Source organism: Schistocerca cancellata, chromosome 7 (genome assembly GCF_023864275.1).
Source record: "Schistocerca cancellata isolate TAMUIC-IGC-003103 chromosome 7, iqSchCanc2.1, whole genome shotgun sequence".
NCBI classification, from domain to species: domain Eukaryota; kingdom Metazoa; phylum Arthropoda; class Insecta; order Orthoptera; family Acrididae; genus Schistocerca; species Schistocerca cancellata.
The window spans coordinates 172496051-172515174 of NC_064632.1; the positions used below are offsets into that span (position 1 = coordinate 172496051).

The window sequence follows — 19124 nt, forward strand, 5'->3', positions numbered from 1 at the left end:
CAATTTTTTTAAGTGCTTTGTTTGGTCTCGGCCAGTGCACGTTCGACGTAGAGCTTCAGGGGCATTCGGTTTATCGCTTTCTTGTCCATTGTTACAATGTCAAAAATAATATATTGCACCTGTGAGATGAGGCAAATAGAACTGGTGTGCTTAACAGTGATGTTTTATTAAAATCTTTTTTTAGTGTTTTCTCGTAGCATAGTGGATTGATGATATTGATAACAGATTTAAAGAGAGTAAACATCTAAGGTCATCAGTCCTTTATTCTCTCCTCAGGACAGTATCTGTGAACCCCATCTCTGGATCTGTAGTAAATCTCACATGCAAGTCTGAGAACGTTTTCTAAACGTTTACGTAGCGTTTATCTGAGACGGGACTCATCAGCCTGGCATATACCTAGTGCGATGTGGAGAACCGCCTAAAACCAACATACAGGCAGTCCGGTTCACCAGCCCTCGTCGTTAATCGGCGAGGTGGATTTTATGCGGAACAGCCTCGCCTCCCGTGTCTCGGAGGCGACGCGTTAATGCTCAGGTAGCGTAGTCGAAGAAATTGTTCTTCGGTTCCAACTGTGCAAACATTTCTTCATTAATTGATTTTTTTTTGTTAATCTATGTCCGTTTTTGAAATTCTCCTCAGTCTGTCATACTTAGTTGAATTCTTTTTTCTGTTCGTTGTGTTTGTAAACTGCAAAATTCTGGAAGCCTGCAGTCTCGTGTAAAATATGGTTACTGAGACCCAAAAATCTGTCACTTATTATAGTGTTTATCAATATTTTTACTCTTGGACTAAGTATAAATTAAACTGACAGGAAGATGATGTTGTGATAAGCAAATGATTATCTTTTCAGAGGATTCACCCAAGGTTGGCGCCGGTGGCGACCCCTACAACGTGCTGACATGAGGAAAGTTTCCAACCGATTTCTCATACACAAACAGCAGTTGACCGGCGTTGCCTGGTGAAACGTTTTTGTGATACCTCGTGTAAGGAGGAGAAATGCGTACCATCACGTTTCTGACTTTGATAAAGGTCGGATTGTAGCCTATCGCGATTGCGGTTTATCGTATCGCGACATTGCTGCTCGCGTTGGTCGAGATCCAATGACTGTTAGCAGAATATGGAATCGGTGGGTTCAGGAGGCTAATTCGGAACGCCGTGCTGGATCCCAAAGGCCTCGTATCGCGAGCAGTTGCGATGACAGGCATCTTATGCGCATGGCTGTAACGGATCGTGCAGCCACATCTCGGTCCCTGAGACAACGAATGGGGACGTTAGCAATACAACAACCATCTGCACGAACAGTTCGACGATGTTTGCAGCAACATAGACTATCAGCTCGGAGACCATGGCTGTGGTTACCCTTGACGCTGCATCACAGAGAGGAGCGCCTGCGATGGTGTATTCAACGTCGAACCTGGGTGCACGAATGGCAAAACCTCATTTTTTCGGATGAATGCAGGTTCTGTTTACAGCATCATGATGGTCGCATCCGTGTTTACATCGCGGTGAACGCACATTGGAAGCGTGTATTCGTCATCGCCATACTGGCGTATCAACAGGCGTGAGGGTATGAGGTGCCACTGGTTACACGTCTCGGTCACCTCTTATTCGCATTGACGGCACTTTGAACAGTGGACGTTACATTTCAGATGTGTTACGACCCGTGGCTCTACCCTTCATTCGATCCCTGCGAAATCCTACATTTCAGCAGGATAATGCACGACGGCATGTTGCAGGTCCTGTACGGGCCTTTCTGGACACAGAAAATGTGCGACTGCTGCCCTGGCCAGCACATTCTCCAGATCTCTCACCAGTTGAAAACGTGTGGTCAATGGTGGCCGAGCAACCGGCTCGTCACAATACGCCAGTCACTACTCTTAATGAACTGTGGTATCGTGTTGAAGCTGCATGGGCAGCTGTACCTGTACACGCCATCCAAGCTCTGTTTGACTCAGTGCCCATGCGTATCAAGGCCGTTATTAGGGCCAGAGGTGGTTGTTCTGGGTATTGATTTCTCAGGATCTATGCACCCAAATTGCGTGAAAATGTAATCACATGTCAGTTCTAGTATAATATATTTGTCCAATGAATACCCGTTTATCATCTGCATTTCTTCTTGGTGTGGCAATTTTAATGGCCAGTAGTGTATTCATGTTATACTTTTTGAGTACATTACGAAATTTGTTTACAAATCATTGTAAGTTGTGCTCTCTTTCCGACATTAGTATCTACACGTATGCAAATAAAAATGTCGGTCACTTTGCGTTTCTGAGAATTCGATAACGGGTTTGTTTGTTGCTTTCCATTTTAGGTTTATTTGGCACAGAGAGAAACGATTTCGTGAATAACACAGATAATAGACAACATCCTCCATCAAGTCCTTGGTAAATTATTATAATTTCCGTATGTTTTCCGTGTTTTCATTTAATTTTAACAAGTGTGGTTTGACACTAGTTCTCACTGCATTATATAAAACGTTCTCGGCCTTCATGACGAATCGAGATTAGAGGTAAAGCTCTTATCTTACGACGGCTACCTCCATTTCCTAATATGAAAGAAGTCGTCGAAAGCTCGATTTTTTAGTCTTACCAGATTTGTGCCGTGTACGGCACAATGATTGAGGTTGGCCTAGCCGATCTGGGTTGGCCGGATTGGCCTGCCTATTGTATGTGGAACTCCTCTGAGGATGAAAGACGGTTTATCTGCGGAACAAGAGGCTTTGAAAGGAGAAATATCGGCAGGCGTGAGGAGAGAGGACGGACACATGTAGATGGAAGGACCTATTTGTGTGGGAAACGAGGCGACAAACGTGTTCACCGGTGTTTCCTTGACGGAAGCTACTCTGACAACAACGGTTACCTTCGTTCGCGGAGGAGGTAATTTGCACAGTGACAAAAAGCAGACAGTGATGCAGGTAACGAGTCTGAATTGACCAGATACTTGGAGAGTTAATGCAGCCGCTGGGGTAATGGAATGTTTGCAAAAGATACTGTCATTCGTCGTTATTTTATGCTCATAATCTTGGTACATTAATTTGTAGTACGTCGGTATTACATTGCTCATCCTTGTGATTAAAGCCCTGTTTCTGTGGGTTTTGCAACTTTTGATTTAGAGAATAAGTGGTTGCTTGAGAGTGTTGTGCTAAAGACATGCACGACGTAGGTGTTGTCACTAATTACGGAATTAGTTCCGGCTCATTTGTGTCTGATTGTTTATGAACGAGGCTGGTAACGGCCTCTAGCAGCGACTGTGACGTCAAGTGGCTGCAGTTGAAACTTCTGAAAATTCTATTATCTCTGGTCACTGATATTAAACTGTTTCAGGTGTAAGGATTGACATTATCTTGGATTTACGGGATGATAAAAAGTCAGTATAAATTTGAAAATTTAATAAACCACGGAATAATGTAAATAGAGAGGTAAAAATTGACACACATGCTTGGAATGACATGGGGTTTTATTAGAACAAAGAAAAAATAAAGTTCACAAAATGCCCGACAGATGGCGGTGGACAGCAGAACGTCAGTGACTGCGCATGACAATCGTGTATAAAAGACATCAAACATCTATCCCAGACGTCTACGCCAAGCTACTTGACAGTTACTTAAACGAGAGGCATTTCGTGGTTGAGGTGGATGGCAAACGTTCCTCTCGCCGCCAGCTGATGGCGGGCATCCCCCAAGGGTCTGTCCTCTCGCCAACTCTATTCAACATCTACGTCAATGACATTCCCTTGGAGGCAGGAGTCCACATCGCCCAATTAGCTGACGACACGGCGTTCGACACCAGTGAACATCGGCAGCATGTATCCATTGGCAGACTACAACGACAGCTCAATCGCGTGGAAAACTGGTGTAGAGCAAACAAACTTCAGCTAAACGCCGCAAAAACAACTGTCATTTACTTCACCCGAAAGCGACCAATCCTGCAAAACCATCTGCGGCTCAACGCCCAGGAGCTACCCTGGAGGGACGAGGTCAAGTACTTTGGTGTGACGCTGGACAGAAGGCTGTTGTACCACCACCACATCAGAGAGAAGAAGACAAAAGCCCTGAACCTAGCCAAGGCACTCTACCCTCTCTTCAAGAGCAAGAACTTAAAAACTGAAACAAAACGGACACTATATAAGACAACAGTGCTGCCCACAATGACATATGGACGCTCATCATGGGCAGTAGCTTGCCCAACAAGGAAATATGAACTGCAGGTAGTGCAGAACAAAGTGCTCAGGTGGATCCTAGGAGCACCCTACTGGACTAGAATATCCCAATTACATGAACAGCTGGAGATGGACACACTTGATCAAACAATTAGGAAACAGACTACAAAAATTTTCCAAAAGATACACAACATCAGAAATAGCTGCAGACACCTGACAGACGTAGGCACACAAAGACCTAAAACCTGGCACAAACAGAGAGTGCCACGATCCATCACAGAGGACCCCACAGATTAAATCAGGAAATACACCCCAACACCCAGTCAGAAGCAATTTCAATCACACCAACCACCTTAAACCAGACCAAGTAGATCGTATTGCGAGAGACAATCTAGCGGCAAGCAGACGCTGAACCACCATGGACAAAGAGGAAAGCGGCATCCCAGCCGCAACAAACACCACGGACCAAGAGGAGAGGAAGGAGAATCAAACACCAAGCCTTCTTGCAAGGCGCAGTACCCCACCAAGGGCGGCGGATTGGTGAACTTTTAAGTTCAAAAATCACAATTCTGACCCCCAAAGTGAATAAATGGTGCCCCAACAGCACTACCTAAACACAACTACATCAATACACGGAAAATCGGCGTAGCCGATAAGCCTGTTCAACAACACTGTGACACTGAAAAAAAAAGGAGAGAATCAGATGCGCCAGCAGTCGCAGCATGTTGACGTTACCTGAAAAGGCGCTTTTAGTGAAGCTGTATTATCAAAATGGGGAGTGTGCTAGTTCAGCGTTACGATCCTATCGCCATAGGAAGGGAATTCGAACGGCTAAAGGTCCGTTGACAAATGCAGCTGTGGCGAGAATGATTTCGAAGTTCGAAGCCACGGGTTGTTAAGACGATGGACCCGTAGTGGCCGACCGAGCACAAGGCGTAATGCTGCTGAGACAGTTTAGGAAGAAATGGAGACTGTAGCGGGTTCGTCTATGCACGGGGAAGTCAGCGCTCATGCAGTCGCACGTCGCACCGGCATTCCATACACTACTGTTTGGTTGGCACTGAGACCCTCCGATGCTATCCGTACAAAATCCATAGGCATCATGAACTGTTACCTGGCGATTTAGCGAAGCGGAGGGCATTTGCGGTGTGGGCGTTTCAAAAGGTGGCGGAAGATGACGATTGGTTGAGTAACATGTTGTGGATCGACGAAGCTTATTTCACGCTCCGAGGGTCTGTCAGCGCCCACAACTGCAGAATTTGGGCTACCGAAAATCCTAGAACTGTCGTGGAAACTCCATTGCACGACGAGAAAGCCACGGTATGGGTTGGATTTACCACATCTACCGTTATCGGGCCTTTTTTCTTCGAGGAAATGCGTGGTTCTGGTTTTGTAACTGCTACCGTGACGGGTGAGAGGTACGCCGATATGTTACAGAATCGCATCATCCCCAGCCTGGCTGATAAACACCTGCTGGAACGTACGATGTTTATGCAGGATGGCGCTCCACCCCATATTGCTAGACGCGCGAAAGATCTCTTGCGCGCGTCGTTTGGTGATGATCGTGTGCTCACCCACCACTTTCGCCATGCTTGGCCTCCCAGATTTCCAGACCTCAGTCCGTGCGATTATTGGCTTTGGGGTTACCTGAAGTCGCAAGTGTATCGTGATCGACCGACATCTCTAGGGATGCTGAAAGACAACATCCGACGCCAATGCCTCACCATAACTCCGGACATGCTTTACAGTGCTGTTCACAACATTATTCCTCGACTACAGCTATTGTTGAGGAATGGTGGTGGACATATTGAGCATTTCCTGTAAAGAACATCATCTTTGCTTTGTCTTACTTTGTTACGCTAATTATTGCTATTCTGATCAGATGAAGCGCCATCTGTCGGACATTTTTTGAACTTTTGTATTTTTTTGGTTCTAATGAAAACCCCATGTCATTCCAAGTATGTGTGTCAATTTGTGCCTCTCTATCTACATTATTCCGTGATTTATTCAGTTTTCAAATTTATACTGACTTTTTGATCAGCCGGTATATAGACTGAGGTAAAGGATGAAACATATCGCTGGACAATGTGTGTGATGGAGTAGCGGGGATGGCTCAATCAGACGTAAAGGGGAAGTGATATTCCTTCCTAATTGTATCAAAACCAATGTTTCTGAATATTAAGTTCATTTGGTTACTGTTCAGTCGTTTATAAGTCCTAAACAAAATTTATATATTCACCTGTATATTCTCGTAAATTTAAGAATTTGGTAGTTGATTTGGATATGTTTATTCTGCCTCGTGAATTAAGTGTGGAAAGGGGGTTGTTGATTACTGGTTCATGTAAGATTATGGTAACTGACATTTCTAAGGAAGAACAATAGTTGAAAGACTTGCATAAAAAATTCAGTTTTAAATATGTTAAATTACAAAATTTATTATTAGTATCGGTGTGGTTGCAATATGTTTCTTTAAATATTGATTTGATTGAGGAAATAATTTCATTAGAAGTGTCTGTGCTGTGTTGGGTAACTATACTGAGTACTGTTGTTGTGTTATTAGCGACCAAGTTTTGTGTCACTTTGTAATTTTAAAATAAATTTTGAAAGTTTTAAGATTGTCCCTTCTCAATCTATCGCTCCACCCGTTTCCATTGTGGTCCAGCTACCTGTAACAGATTCTATTCACCATTTACTACAGAGTTAGTCTCTCTCTTAACCATAATATACCGAACAACCCTCGAATAAAAAGCTCTATCCAGTAGCTGGAAGAAAGCTCAGGGTACACGCAACCAAATACTGTTTCTGGTTTGGGCCACGGAAAAGAGACACGGAAATGCTGCCAAGCTTTCAGACGCTTGAAGATAAGCGTCAACTACCCGGCGCAAGCTAACTTACAAAGTTTGAAGGACCAATGCGTGTTAAGAGAAGTCCCTGGGAATATACCACAGCTCCATACGTATCAGTCTCATAGGGACCGCTATGGCTCATTATAGTGCGTTAAAGTTGTCTTTTAGCCTGCATTCCACACGCAAATGGAACGGCGGCAAATCACGCTATTATTTTACAATGTAAAGAACCTTCTTCCACGCACTTCACAATAGTTTACAGAGTATAGGTGGTAACAGATTTCACAAAGCGAGAAGACTCTGAACGCTTTATACATTTTATTTTTAATGGACTTGTAGTCCGAGGTGATAGGTTACAATACAGCATCACCGGTCTGTTGCGGTCTAACTGTGTTGGTGAGCCAGTAAATTTCCACTGTGCAGTGACTGCGTCACTGCAATTCACTTTGGAGGTGTGGCGGTGGGACTTGTAGTCCCGTACCACCCTCTGACGGTGATAGTACTACATGAGTCAGGCAGAATTTATTGCCTAACATGGGAGGGTGCAGGTGTGGCGGTGGGACTTGTAGTCCCGTACCGTGGGTGCTTTATACAGATGTCGTGTAGTGTAATAAATATGTAATGTACTGAATCGACTGCGAGAAAGCTTAGTGGCAAAAACGTTATCTGAGAGACTCTATGATAATTATATCGTTGACTCGGAATATTACTCTCTCTCTGTGGTTTAACTAGAGTTTTCTGTTCGCTTCTTTTGTTGTTATGTGGAGAATTGTACAAGAAACACAATAAACCGTTATTATTTCATGAGAATGAAGGTGAGCGTTACGACTTTTGTTAGTATTTTTGGAAGTATTGACATAGCAGGATTGTTTCAGATTGAATACGACGTGTACGGGAAGAGACGTGGATAACAGCAATCGAACCTGCAATCTCATGTATGAATAGTTGCTAAAAATATCCAGCCGTCTCTCCCAAGACTCTTCATACGCGCAACAAACAGTAATTCTTTTAACAGCACTATCAGAGACCATTTTATCACGTTGTTACGACCTTTTACTACGAGCATAATACATCGACAACAGACAAACAAAAAATAGACAAACACATAAAAGAATCTACCACATTTGGAGACAGATGATCGGGACACCATTCATGAGCACACACACACACGGTTGTCATAGCAACAAAAGTTTGTATGTGTATTGTGATTAATATTGTATGATGTTAATTGTATTTTCTTTCTCATGTAACCATTTGTGACGAAACGAGAGAACAAAGTTACAACAAAGGAAATAAAATAGCGGAGATATGCCAGTCTATATCGCAGTTATCTACAAGGAGTAAGTGTACGTTGTCATATTCTATTCTGCTGACTCGTCTATGGGTAGTAGCAAAGAGTTAAGTGTAGATAGGCACATACTTCCTTAGCAGATTAACGGTAGTTTGTGTTACAAATTGTGTGTCAGTTCGATACAACTATTTGTCACAAAACGGTCATCTGCATAACCATTAGCACGTTATTAGCTACTGAGTAAACAGTATATGTTACACACGTTTTTAACGGATCATTTAGTATTAATTATTGGGGACTAGTGCAGCAGGGGATACAACCCGTCGGCTTTGAACAATGACGTCACAAGTCGCCAGAGAGCATGTATTACAGAGATGAAAGAGCTGAGGAGAATGTTGAGAAACAAAGGAATGCGAGAGAGATAAACACTGATCTTGTCAAAAGCATAAGTGTTTTTTGGCTTTTTAAAAAAAAATCTCACGAGATAGAATAAACTGATCCTACTTTATTAAGCAATATCTTGTCAAAAGCCGAGAAGCGATTGTTCTTAATGTTCTAGCTCCCTTCAGTACGTAATAAGTGTTTTTTGACTTAAAAAAAAATCTCACGAGATAGAATAAACTGATACTACTTTATTAAGCAGCTCCCTTCAGTACCTAATAAGTGTTTTTTGGCTTTTTAAAAAAAATCTCACGAGATAGAATAAACTGATCCTACTTTATTAAGCAATATCTTGTCAAAAGCCGAGAAGCGATTCTTCTTAGTGTTCTAGCTCCCTTCAGTACGTAATAAGAGTTTTTTGGCTTTTTTAAAAAAAAATCTCACGAGATAGAATAAACTGATCCTACTTCATTAAGCAATCAGTAAAGAAACGATTTTTTGACTTAAAAAAAAATTCTCACGAGATAGAATAAACTGATCCTACTTTATTAAGCAGCTCCCTTCAGTACCTAATAAGTGTTTTTTGGCTTTTTAAAAAAAAAAAATCTCACGAGATAGAATAAACTGATCCTACTTTATTAAGCAATATCTTGTCAAAAGCCGAGAAGCGATTCTTCTTAGTGTTCTAGCTCCCTTCAGTACGTAATAAGAGTTTTTTGGCTTTTTTTTAAAAAAAATCTCACGAGATAGAATAAACTGATCCTACTTCATTAAGCAATCAGTAAAATGATGCACCCAATATCAAGCGATCGCTTTTAGATTTACATTCAATTATTTTAATGATAGTGCTTATTAGAACACAGAACTGCTTTATTATCTATGCCTCGAAGTGAAGACATTACGATCTATGACTAAGGAATGACGTCATTGTTCAAAGCCGACGGGTTGTATCCCCTGCTGCACTAGACCCAATTATTGTGTGATTATATGGTTAAGACACGATTTCAGACCAAGATGGCTCAATCGGGTGAAACTAGTGTGCCTCAAACTAATGTGCAGGAGGTAGTTGACCCCATGACAGTTTTACTGAAACGAATAGAGGAAATGTCTTCAGAAAGTCAAGCTGCGTCTCATAACGAGTTTAATAACAGAGTTTGAAATTTTTCGGGAAGCACACAAGCACCTACCCGAAGCGGTTAACAATCTTCAGTTAGAATTTGGTAAAGCATCACAAAAGCAAGAGCAGCTATCGGCCACAGTTACAGAGCTGTCACAGGAATTACATAACGTTACAATAGGGCAAGCTAACGTGGTTAAGCAACAGCTTACACATGAGATGGAACAGTTTTCCGATGTTTTTAATCAGTGGCTTTGTGAGCGCGATTCGCAATTAGCGGGCGCTGTTGAGCAGAAAGTTCAGTTTGCAGCCACCGAAACTATAAATGACAGAGATTCTCAGAACAAAGAATTATCAAACGACTTATTGAAAATTCGGAAACAATTCGAAGAGGTATTGACAGACACAGAGCTTGCACACCAAGCATTTTTCAAAGGTCTGCAAGAGGTGCGTAAACAAATTGACGATATGCGTCAGTCTGACTAAGATTATCAGTCAGTAGGTTCCGAGAACATTTACACAAGCGAGAGTGTTAATCCATCTCGCATCCAGCAAAATGCTGGTGTACATGAACATCGACATACTGACAATTCCCCATATAATAGTGGCATGCAGGATCGTGTATCAGATTATGCAACACTTCATATAGAGGAAAAACAGTCGTCGCGATAATTTTCCCATCTTAACTGCGTTCACTAGATTGGGTCGTAATAATACAAACTTGAAATGTACAACTACAGTTATTATTCGTCGACAGTGATCGATTAAAATGTCTTTCGTAACTGCGATGTACGCCAGTTCAAATGCTTGTCGAATTACAGGAGCATTGACTCTTCTCGAATGTTCTAGCGCGTTCTAGCGCTCACCAGTCACGGTCGGCCAATAACTTCACTGTTACCGCAGTTCACGGGTATTGTTTTCCCAGTTTTCATCACCAGCGGTTGAAGAACCATTAAAGTTAACGGAGTTCTAGGTAAGTTAAGCCACCTAACAATGCGAATATTTTAGGTTAGGCCTTATCTTAGTTACACTAAAACCCAACTCCTCGTGTATTTTTCAGCTACTTGATTTCATGAGTTTCAAACTATTTTTTGTAACCAAATATATTTATGTATTTTGTCGGTAATTAGTGTTTATGAAAATGCAATGTATACTGAAAGAATAAGTAAGAAATAATTATATCAAATCGTTGTAGGAAACAAGCTGGCAATGACAGGGAAATTTGTATTGTACGAAACATAAAGAGTATCTTTCATGTAACAATAACATCGTTCGTGCGAGACCACGCAGTCGTAGAGATGAGGACCGAGAATAGAGTTACGAAGACTCGTTGATACAGGCGTGTATGTTGGCGTGTAAGTGCCAAATGTAGGTTGTCCTGAAAATGGTGATATAATATGTGGCTAGGCAAAATACAAGCGAGCGAGCTAGTGCATGAGCACGGTACGTGGTCGTAAGTAGATTTTGGAATTAATGAAGAATACTGTGTGTCCAAAATTTTTTTAAGTTGCTCACTTATCAAGAACAGCCTACTACCAACAATGAATTTCATAATGAAGTCGTTAACCATCAGCAGGTTCCTATCCTCCTCAACATAACTTCCGAGAAAGTCATAAGTGAAAGAAACAGCTGAAATAAAAGAGATTCAGTTAAATTTACAGTTAATTTTGAATCAAATAATTATAATAATAGAAGCATTAGTAATTATAGTTGTCCATATAGTGTTGCACTACTACTGCAGACACTGAGTTCAAACTAAGTGATTGAAACGCAAATCATACTTCTATAACAAAAGTATGCTGACTTTGTTGCAGTAAAAGTAATTTAATGATTTTATTTTGTGTTCTGTAAAAGACATTATGTACATAGCTTTACACAACATTATTATTGATAAATAGTAGTAGTCATGAATGAAAGTTTTTACAGCGTCATTTGAAAAGTAAACAGTAAAGAAAAGTAATTACATTTGGTAACGATTATGCAAATAACAGACAGCTTTACCGTTAGTTACGTAATATAGTGCAGTTTCCTTGAAGTGTTGCTAGTCGTTGCATTTTATTGGTTTTCATAATCGTAATAAACATCACTGCATCTCAAATTAACGTCTTTAGTGTTCATACTGTTTTCTTTATCTAGGCTCGCGGGAGTATGTTTTGCCCAGCTGCCGCATTATTATTCATGTTCAGTATTTACCTTATTTCATAGTTATTACACTCATTTACCAGATTTTTATTCGTTTTGGTGCTGATGACCGTTTTAGTCTACCATCGAAATTAATTCAAACCATTTTTGGTATACAAAATTACGAGAGTGAATCTTTAACTTATTATCTTTATTTTATTTCGATCGTTGTTGTACACAGTAAACATTCGTGTAAGAGCGACAGGTTGCAACTATGAACGAGGGACATTTCATAAATAATGCACAGGTTGGTGTTCATGTGGATTGTTTGATGCAACAACAATAAATTCTACGTCAGATGTATCTGGGAGCTTGAGGAAGAAACATGTGTTTTTTTATTTTTTATTTTTTTATTTTGTTTATTCTTTTTTCGCTGTGTACACTAACATAATATTGGCGAGAGGTAGAAATGGACCCTGCACGGGTCTCGGATACTGTAACTGCTGAAGACCAAAGGTCGGACATAAAGATCCGTGGCAAAAACCCAACAGAAACCCACAGTGCGTTAAGTGAAATTTGTGGTGGTGGTCGTATGGGCCTAGACCCAGAAGGCCGTCAACACCTGATCGAAGTGTGAAGCTTGGGGCAGATGCTCTTGAAGAAGATCGCAGTGTGACTTGTAAGGAAATCTCTGACACCACGGAAATTCCTCCAACGTCAGTATTCCGTATTCTGATTAATGATTTTAAGAAGAGAAAAATATCTTCTAGATAGGTTCCACACAGTTTGATTGCTGAAGAGAAGCAGAAATGCCTGGACACTACAAACTCGCTCACACGAAGATTCGACCATGAACGTCAAGGATTTTGTGTGTCGAATTGTCGCTACTGATGAAACGTGGAATAGAGACTTTGAACCGAAGTTGAAATCACAGTCCAATGAGAAGAGAGCTTCAGATTCTCCACGTCCAAAAAAATATCGAGATGCTCAATCAAAGCTCAAGCAAATGATGATTTTTGCCTATAATCACCAAGGAATCATCTTGACGGACAGCCTCCCATGTGGAACAAATTTCACAGCAGCGTATTATCGTAACTTCGTGCAAAACCTGCGCAGAAAAACGCACAAAACCCGACCTCACTTGCCCGAAGCTGGGCCACTCATTCTCCACGACAAAGCTCGCCTGCATATTGGAGAGGCTGTAGCCCAAAATCTGCGCGACTACGAATGGGAAGTGTTGGCGCATCCTCCCTACCGACCAGACACGAGTCCGCCCGACTTCGACTGTTTCCCGGAGTCGAAAAAACCTATGCGTGTATGCGGTTATCTTTCTCTGGAAAAGCTTTCTGCCACCGTTACCCGAGCCATTCGACAGATGAACGAGAATGGTGTCATTGATGGAGTGATAGTGCTTCCGAGACGTTGGGATTTAATCATAGCGAAGCAAGGAGACAATGTAGAAGAATTGCGAAGAGATTTTAAAAAATCTACATCTACATTTATACTCCGCAAGCCACCCAGCGGTGTGTGGCGGAGGGCACTTTACGTGCCACTGTCATTACTTCCCTTTCCTGTTCCAGTCGCGTATGGTTCGCGGGAAGATCGACTGCCGGAAAGCCTCCGTGCACCCTCGAATCTATCTGATTTTACATTCGTGATCTCCTCGGGAGGTATAAGTAGGGGGAAGCAATATATTCGATACCTCATCCAGAAACGCACCCTCTCGAAACCTGGACAGCAAGCTACACCGCGATGCAGAGCGTCTCTCTTGCAGAGTCTGCCACTTGAGTTTGCCAAACATCTCCGTAACGCTGTCACGCTTACCAAATAACCCTGTGACGAAACGCATCGCCCTTCTTTGGATCTTCTCTATCTCCTCTGTCAACCTAACCTGGTACGGATCCCTCACTGATGAGCAATACTCAAGTATAGGTCGAACGAGTGGTTTGTAAGCCACCTCCTTTGTTGATGGACTACATTTTCTAAGGACTCTCCCAATGAATCTCAACCTGGTACCCGCCTTACCAACAATTAATTTTATATGATCATTCCACTTCAAATCGTTCCGTACGCATACTCCCAAATATTTTACAGAAGGAATTGCTACCAGTGTTTGTTCCGCTATCATATAATCATACAATAAAGGATCCTTCTTTCTATGTATTCGCAATACATTACATTTGTCTATGTTGAGGTCAGTTGCCACTCCCTGCACCAAGTGCCTATCCGCTGCAGATCTTCCTGCATTTCACTACAGTTTTCTAATGCTGCAACTTCTCTGTATACTACAGCATCATCCGCGAAAAGCCGCGTGGAACTTCCGACACTATCTACTAGGTCATTTATATATATTGTGAAAAGCAATGGTCCCGTAACACTCCCCTGTGGTGCGCCAGAGGTTGCTTTAACGTCTGTGGACGTCTCTCCATTGAGAACAACATGCTGTGTTCTGTTTGCTAAAAACTCTTCAATCCAGCCACACAGCTGGTCTGATATTCCGTACCAAAAAAATTAGTGTGCATTATTTATGAAATGTCCCTTTTATATTTTATCGGTAAGCACTGACCTTCGGATGAAATGCCTTGTTCCCATTAATTACGAATGTTAGGTACACGTTTCACAAATTTTCTCTTTATACACTGGAGAGTACAGGTACGTTATACCGTGACTGTCATTGATATCGAATGAAACAAGTTTACTGTTACCAGTCACTGTTTATTTATTCCACAACGCGTTTTAGAGGTCGAAACCTCCATCATCACGACAGATGTCACAGTAACACATATAAATTTACCTGATGATGGAAGTTTAAACTTTTGAAACGCGTTGTGAAATAAGTCAACAGTAAAGTTGTCTTATTTGAGATCCTCACCTAACATTATTAGGTTCGAATTTTTAAATATAGTCTCTTCCCAGGCGTGTAGCCATCATTCGCCCGCTGCTCACATCCGTTCGCGACCGTGTCTGAAATAGGTCAGCGCTAGGCAGCAGGTCATCAGCGGAGCCAGATAAAGGCCGCGAGGCAGTCGATCTCGCTACCCGTACTCCACTCCACGGAGACGAAGTCCAGCCTGGCTGGTAAACATGCTCTCACAACCAAGGACCATACGCGTCGCAGCAGCAGTACTCATGTCGGACACTACACTCGAGAAAGCGCAATAAGGTCCTCAGTGTCCTCAGCAAACAATTTGTTACGTAGCATAAGCAGCACCATCGTATGGTTGGCTGACGTGCTGTTTTCTGCAGACGAGTAATGTCCTTGGACGGTCATAAGCAAACGCTGAAAGTCTTGGAAAATAAATAAATGTTACTCCATATTGGCCTCAGGAGCGTGGGACGGCTGCTGGTCGATGCAATGTGATAATACTTGACCAACAGCCGTTATTCTGATATTGCTTCCTTAGGCAACCAGTTTCGACGTTCCAATCACGTCATCTTCAGGCCTGTAGCATGAATGATACCAAGCATCATTCGTGCATGTATAAGACAAGGTGCCAATATGTGAAGAGCACACATGCTCATGAATCTCGGATGTCCACGGAACCAGATAAGAATATTGGTGCCTTGTCTTACACATGCATGAATGATACTTGGTGTCGTTCATGCGACAGGCCTGAAGATGGCGTGATTCACACGTTGAAACTGGTTGCCTAATATGACTATCAAAGCAACGGCTGTTGGTACAGTTTTCTTACATTACAAGACTTGGAAAAAGTTTCTATTCCGTGTAATGACTGGTAGCTGTCTAAAGATCTATGTTATAACAAAGAGAGGATTTTTTTTGACTAAAGCATTACTGAATATTTAATTGAAAATTATCATCTTCTGACAAGTCTTCTATCTTTTACATCGTGCTATTAAACCGAACCTGCAGGAAACGAAAGGAACAAAATTACAGGTTTTTCGAACGGATCGTGGCAGAGATGCATTACTTCTATCGTGTTTTCCTATGATTCATACCAAACAAGTCCAGTACGTTCATAGTCGTCTAAACATCGGATGGCGGCATTTGCATGTTGGCGTAGAGAGACAGACACGACAATAAGCGAACATGGTAATACCAAAACTTTTTGTTGTACTTTTGGCGCGTAAAGAGAGTTTTGGTTCATTTCTCAGCAATCCGGTTTACGAAGCAAACTTCAGCTTCCGTTCTGAACGTCATTAAAACCCTTCTAAAAACAACAGAAAACACAATTATTTTAATATAATTTTTACTGCGACTTTCTTGTCAGCCATACGCAAAACTTAACGAACTTTTGTCGTCGTATTTGGTATTCCGGAACAAAAAACTGCACAGTGTCAACTGATAAAAATGTGTTACTGGATTTATCTCGTTGTTAGTAAGGTTATGAGAGAGTTAATCACCATGGACTGAGCCTCCTGTGACCTTTTTTCCACTGTATCTGAGGGAGATTGTGGGCCGCAGGAGAGCGTAGTCCTTTTCAGCTAGTAGTTGGGATTTGTCCCATTCAGTAAAGATGAAGACTTTAAAATAAGTGCAGGTGAAGACATTTTTTTAAAAAAATTTCTCGCCAAAATAAATCTAGCTGCGAATGTTTACAGTAGAACACTGTGTATTCACTGACCACCTACTCTCGTCCGTCAACTCATTTACGTAACGGCGGTACTTTCACTCGGCGGACCAGAGAAAGGAATGCCGCGAGATGACTCTCCTTATTCCACTGCTGGCCTTAGCCACGCTCCCTGCCGAGCTTTTCTCATGTTTTTTTCTGTCCGAGAGGCTACTTTCACTTCCTCAGCTGTGTAGCGTTGTGTGCTCAGTGCCGAGCGCAGAATAGAGAAGCACGGCCTAGCGACTGCAGAGAATCATCCTCCATGCAGTCCCGATTTGGCCCCATTCGATTTTCGTCTGTTTCCTAAACTTAACAAACGCCTTCGAGGACTTCAATTCGATTGTGGTTAAGCGAAGCAGAGTTGAGGTTGTGTCTTCAAGAAAGTCAAACACTGTACAGTGATGCTATCAACGAAGTAGTCTTTCGTTGTTAGAAATGTTTTAGTCACCAGGTTGCCTGCGTTGAGTAATTAAGTCGGCATCTCTGGCCGAGCGGTTCTAGGCGCTTCAGACATTAACCGCGCAACCGCTACCGTCGCAGGTTCGAATCCTGCCTCGGGCATGGATGTGTGTGATGTCCTCAGGTTAGTTAGGTTTAAGTAGTTCTAAGTTCTAGGGGACTGATGACCTCAGATGTTAAGTCCCATAGTGCTCAGAGCACTTGAACCATTTGAGTAATTAATTTGTAGACGTGAAGAATAAAGACGAAGAATGTTAACAAAGTCTGCTTTATTTAAAAAGCTTTAAGAGTTTACACATAAAAAATTCGGAGCCGTTACTTTTCAGCACGCTCTCGTACATTCATAACAATTGTTTAAAGCGGTGTCCCCTAACTTCAATACAGTTATTACATCGTAAAAACGTAAAAAAAGTAAAAAAAAAAAGGTCTGACGTGTCATCCTCAGCCCACAGGCGTCACCGGATGCGGAGGGACATGTGGTCAGCACACCGCTCTCCCGGCCGTATGACAGTTACCGAGACCGGAGCCGCTACTTCTCAATCAAGTAGCTCCTCAGTTTGCCTCACAAGAGCTAGGTGCACAACACTTGCCTACAGCGCTCGGCAGACCGGATGGTCACCCATCCAAGTACTAGCTCAGCCCGACAGCGCTTAACTACGGTAATCTGACGGGAACCGGTGTTACCACTGCGGCAAGGCCGTTGGCCTAGTTATTACATCACTGCACTAAAGTTCGGTCATACCCATCCAAGAACCCAGTGCTATCCGAGAAAGTCACAGTCAGAGGGAATTTTCTCGCAGTCCTCTTCCAACTGATTGGTATCTCGTACATAATGCTTTCCACATGACCTTACAAGGAGCAGTCTACCAGAGTTACGATGGATAGAATACTGGCGCAGGCAAACAGTTACAGGTCTGTCAACCGATCACTGGTTGCTCCCACTAGATAACTGCAGCGATGCGAGATCTGAAGTCAAATTTACAATTTCTGTGACTGTTAGGTGTGTAGCCGGTTTTCCTGTATTATTTTACACGAATTACTGCGCACGCTGACTGATAGATGGAGTGGTGAGTGGAACCTACTCAAGTCAAACGTGCGAACCAGAACTGTTTCTCCCCTGTCGTTTTGGGTGTCTGTACAGTTCAGTGTCGTCCTCTGCTGTTGTATAGTGGTACGAAATCACTGGAACGCTCTATCTGGGTACTTGGCACGATGCAACCTGTCAGCTTCGCTACAGGTTCCATTCGCTTGTCTCCGCACAGAAGTCACGTGTGAAGTCACGTGTGCTCATTCCGTAACCGGGACAGCGCTGTTTCACTAGCTGATCGACTGTGCTCTTCAAATTAAAAACTGAGACTGCAGCCTTAGAGACCTCTACATCAGCAGACGCACCACACCATCTACAGCACTGTGATGGAATTCCTTGCCCCCACTCCTCATGATGCACTCCTAAATGTTGAACAGGCTTGTCCAACTTGCGGTGTTAGCATCTGCGTTCATAAGATTTCTGTCTTCCAGTTGGTTAGGTTTATTTGTTCATTCCGCATTAAATCACTCCGAACAGGTACTCCTAGTACTTATATTACTGGGCTATTGGCGATATAAACAGATTCATGATAGTAATTTCGGGTTCGTGAGATCTAAATTGGCAGTCATCATCTGTGAACCCCGATAACTAGACGAATGGTAAGGTAAGTGGTCTAGAGTTGCTTATTTCTAAATTAGAGAATAAAAATATGGTCATATGTATCTAATGCCTTGGGTTTGTTGGGTTGCGTTCTATTGTTTTGGAAAAAAATTATAGGGTTGTAGTCATCCTGAATGGCATTTTAGCGTGACACCTGTTATTCTACATCTACATCTACATCATACTCCGCAAGCCACCCAATAGCGTATGACGGACGGTACTTTCGGTATCACTATCTGATCCCTCCAACCCTCTTCCACACGCGAATAGTCCGAGGGCAAATGATTGCCGGTAAGCCTCTATATTGGCTCAAAATTCTCGAATTTTCTCCTCGTGTTCAATACGCGAGATGCACGTGGGGGGGAAGTGATATGTTGTCTGACTCCTCCTGAAAAGTGCTGACCCGAAATTTAAATAGTAAATCTCTCCGCGATGCACAACGTCTCTCTTGTAATGTCTGCCAGTGGAGTTTGTTTAGCTTCTCCGTAAC

At 42.4% G+C, this 19124-nt stretch overlaps 1 protein-coding gene and 1 pseudogene across 1 annotated transcript in view; both read right to left on the reverse strand.

The window, feature by feature from the left end:
- Window positions 1-19124, reverse strand: part of LOC126092152 (ATP-binding cassette sub-family G member 4) — a 334730-nt gene that overhangs the window by 255510 nt on the left and 60096 nt on the right. The window lies entirely within an intron of this gene.
- LOC126093175 (5S ribosomal RNA) lies at window positions 17535-17652 on the reverse strand (annotated as a pseudogene).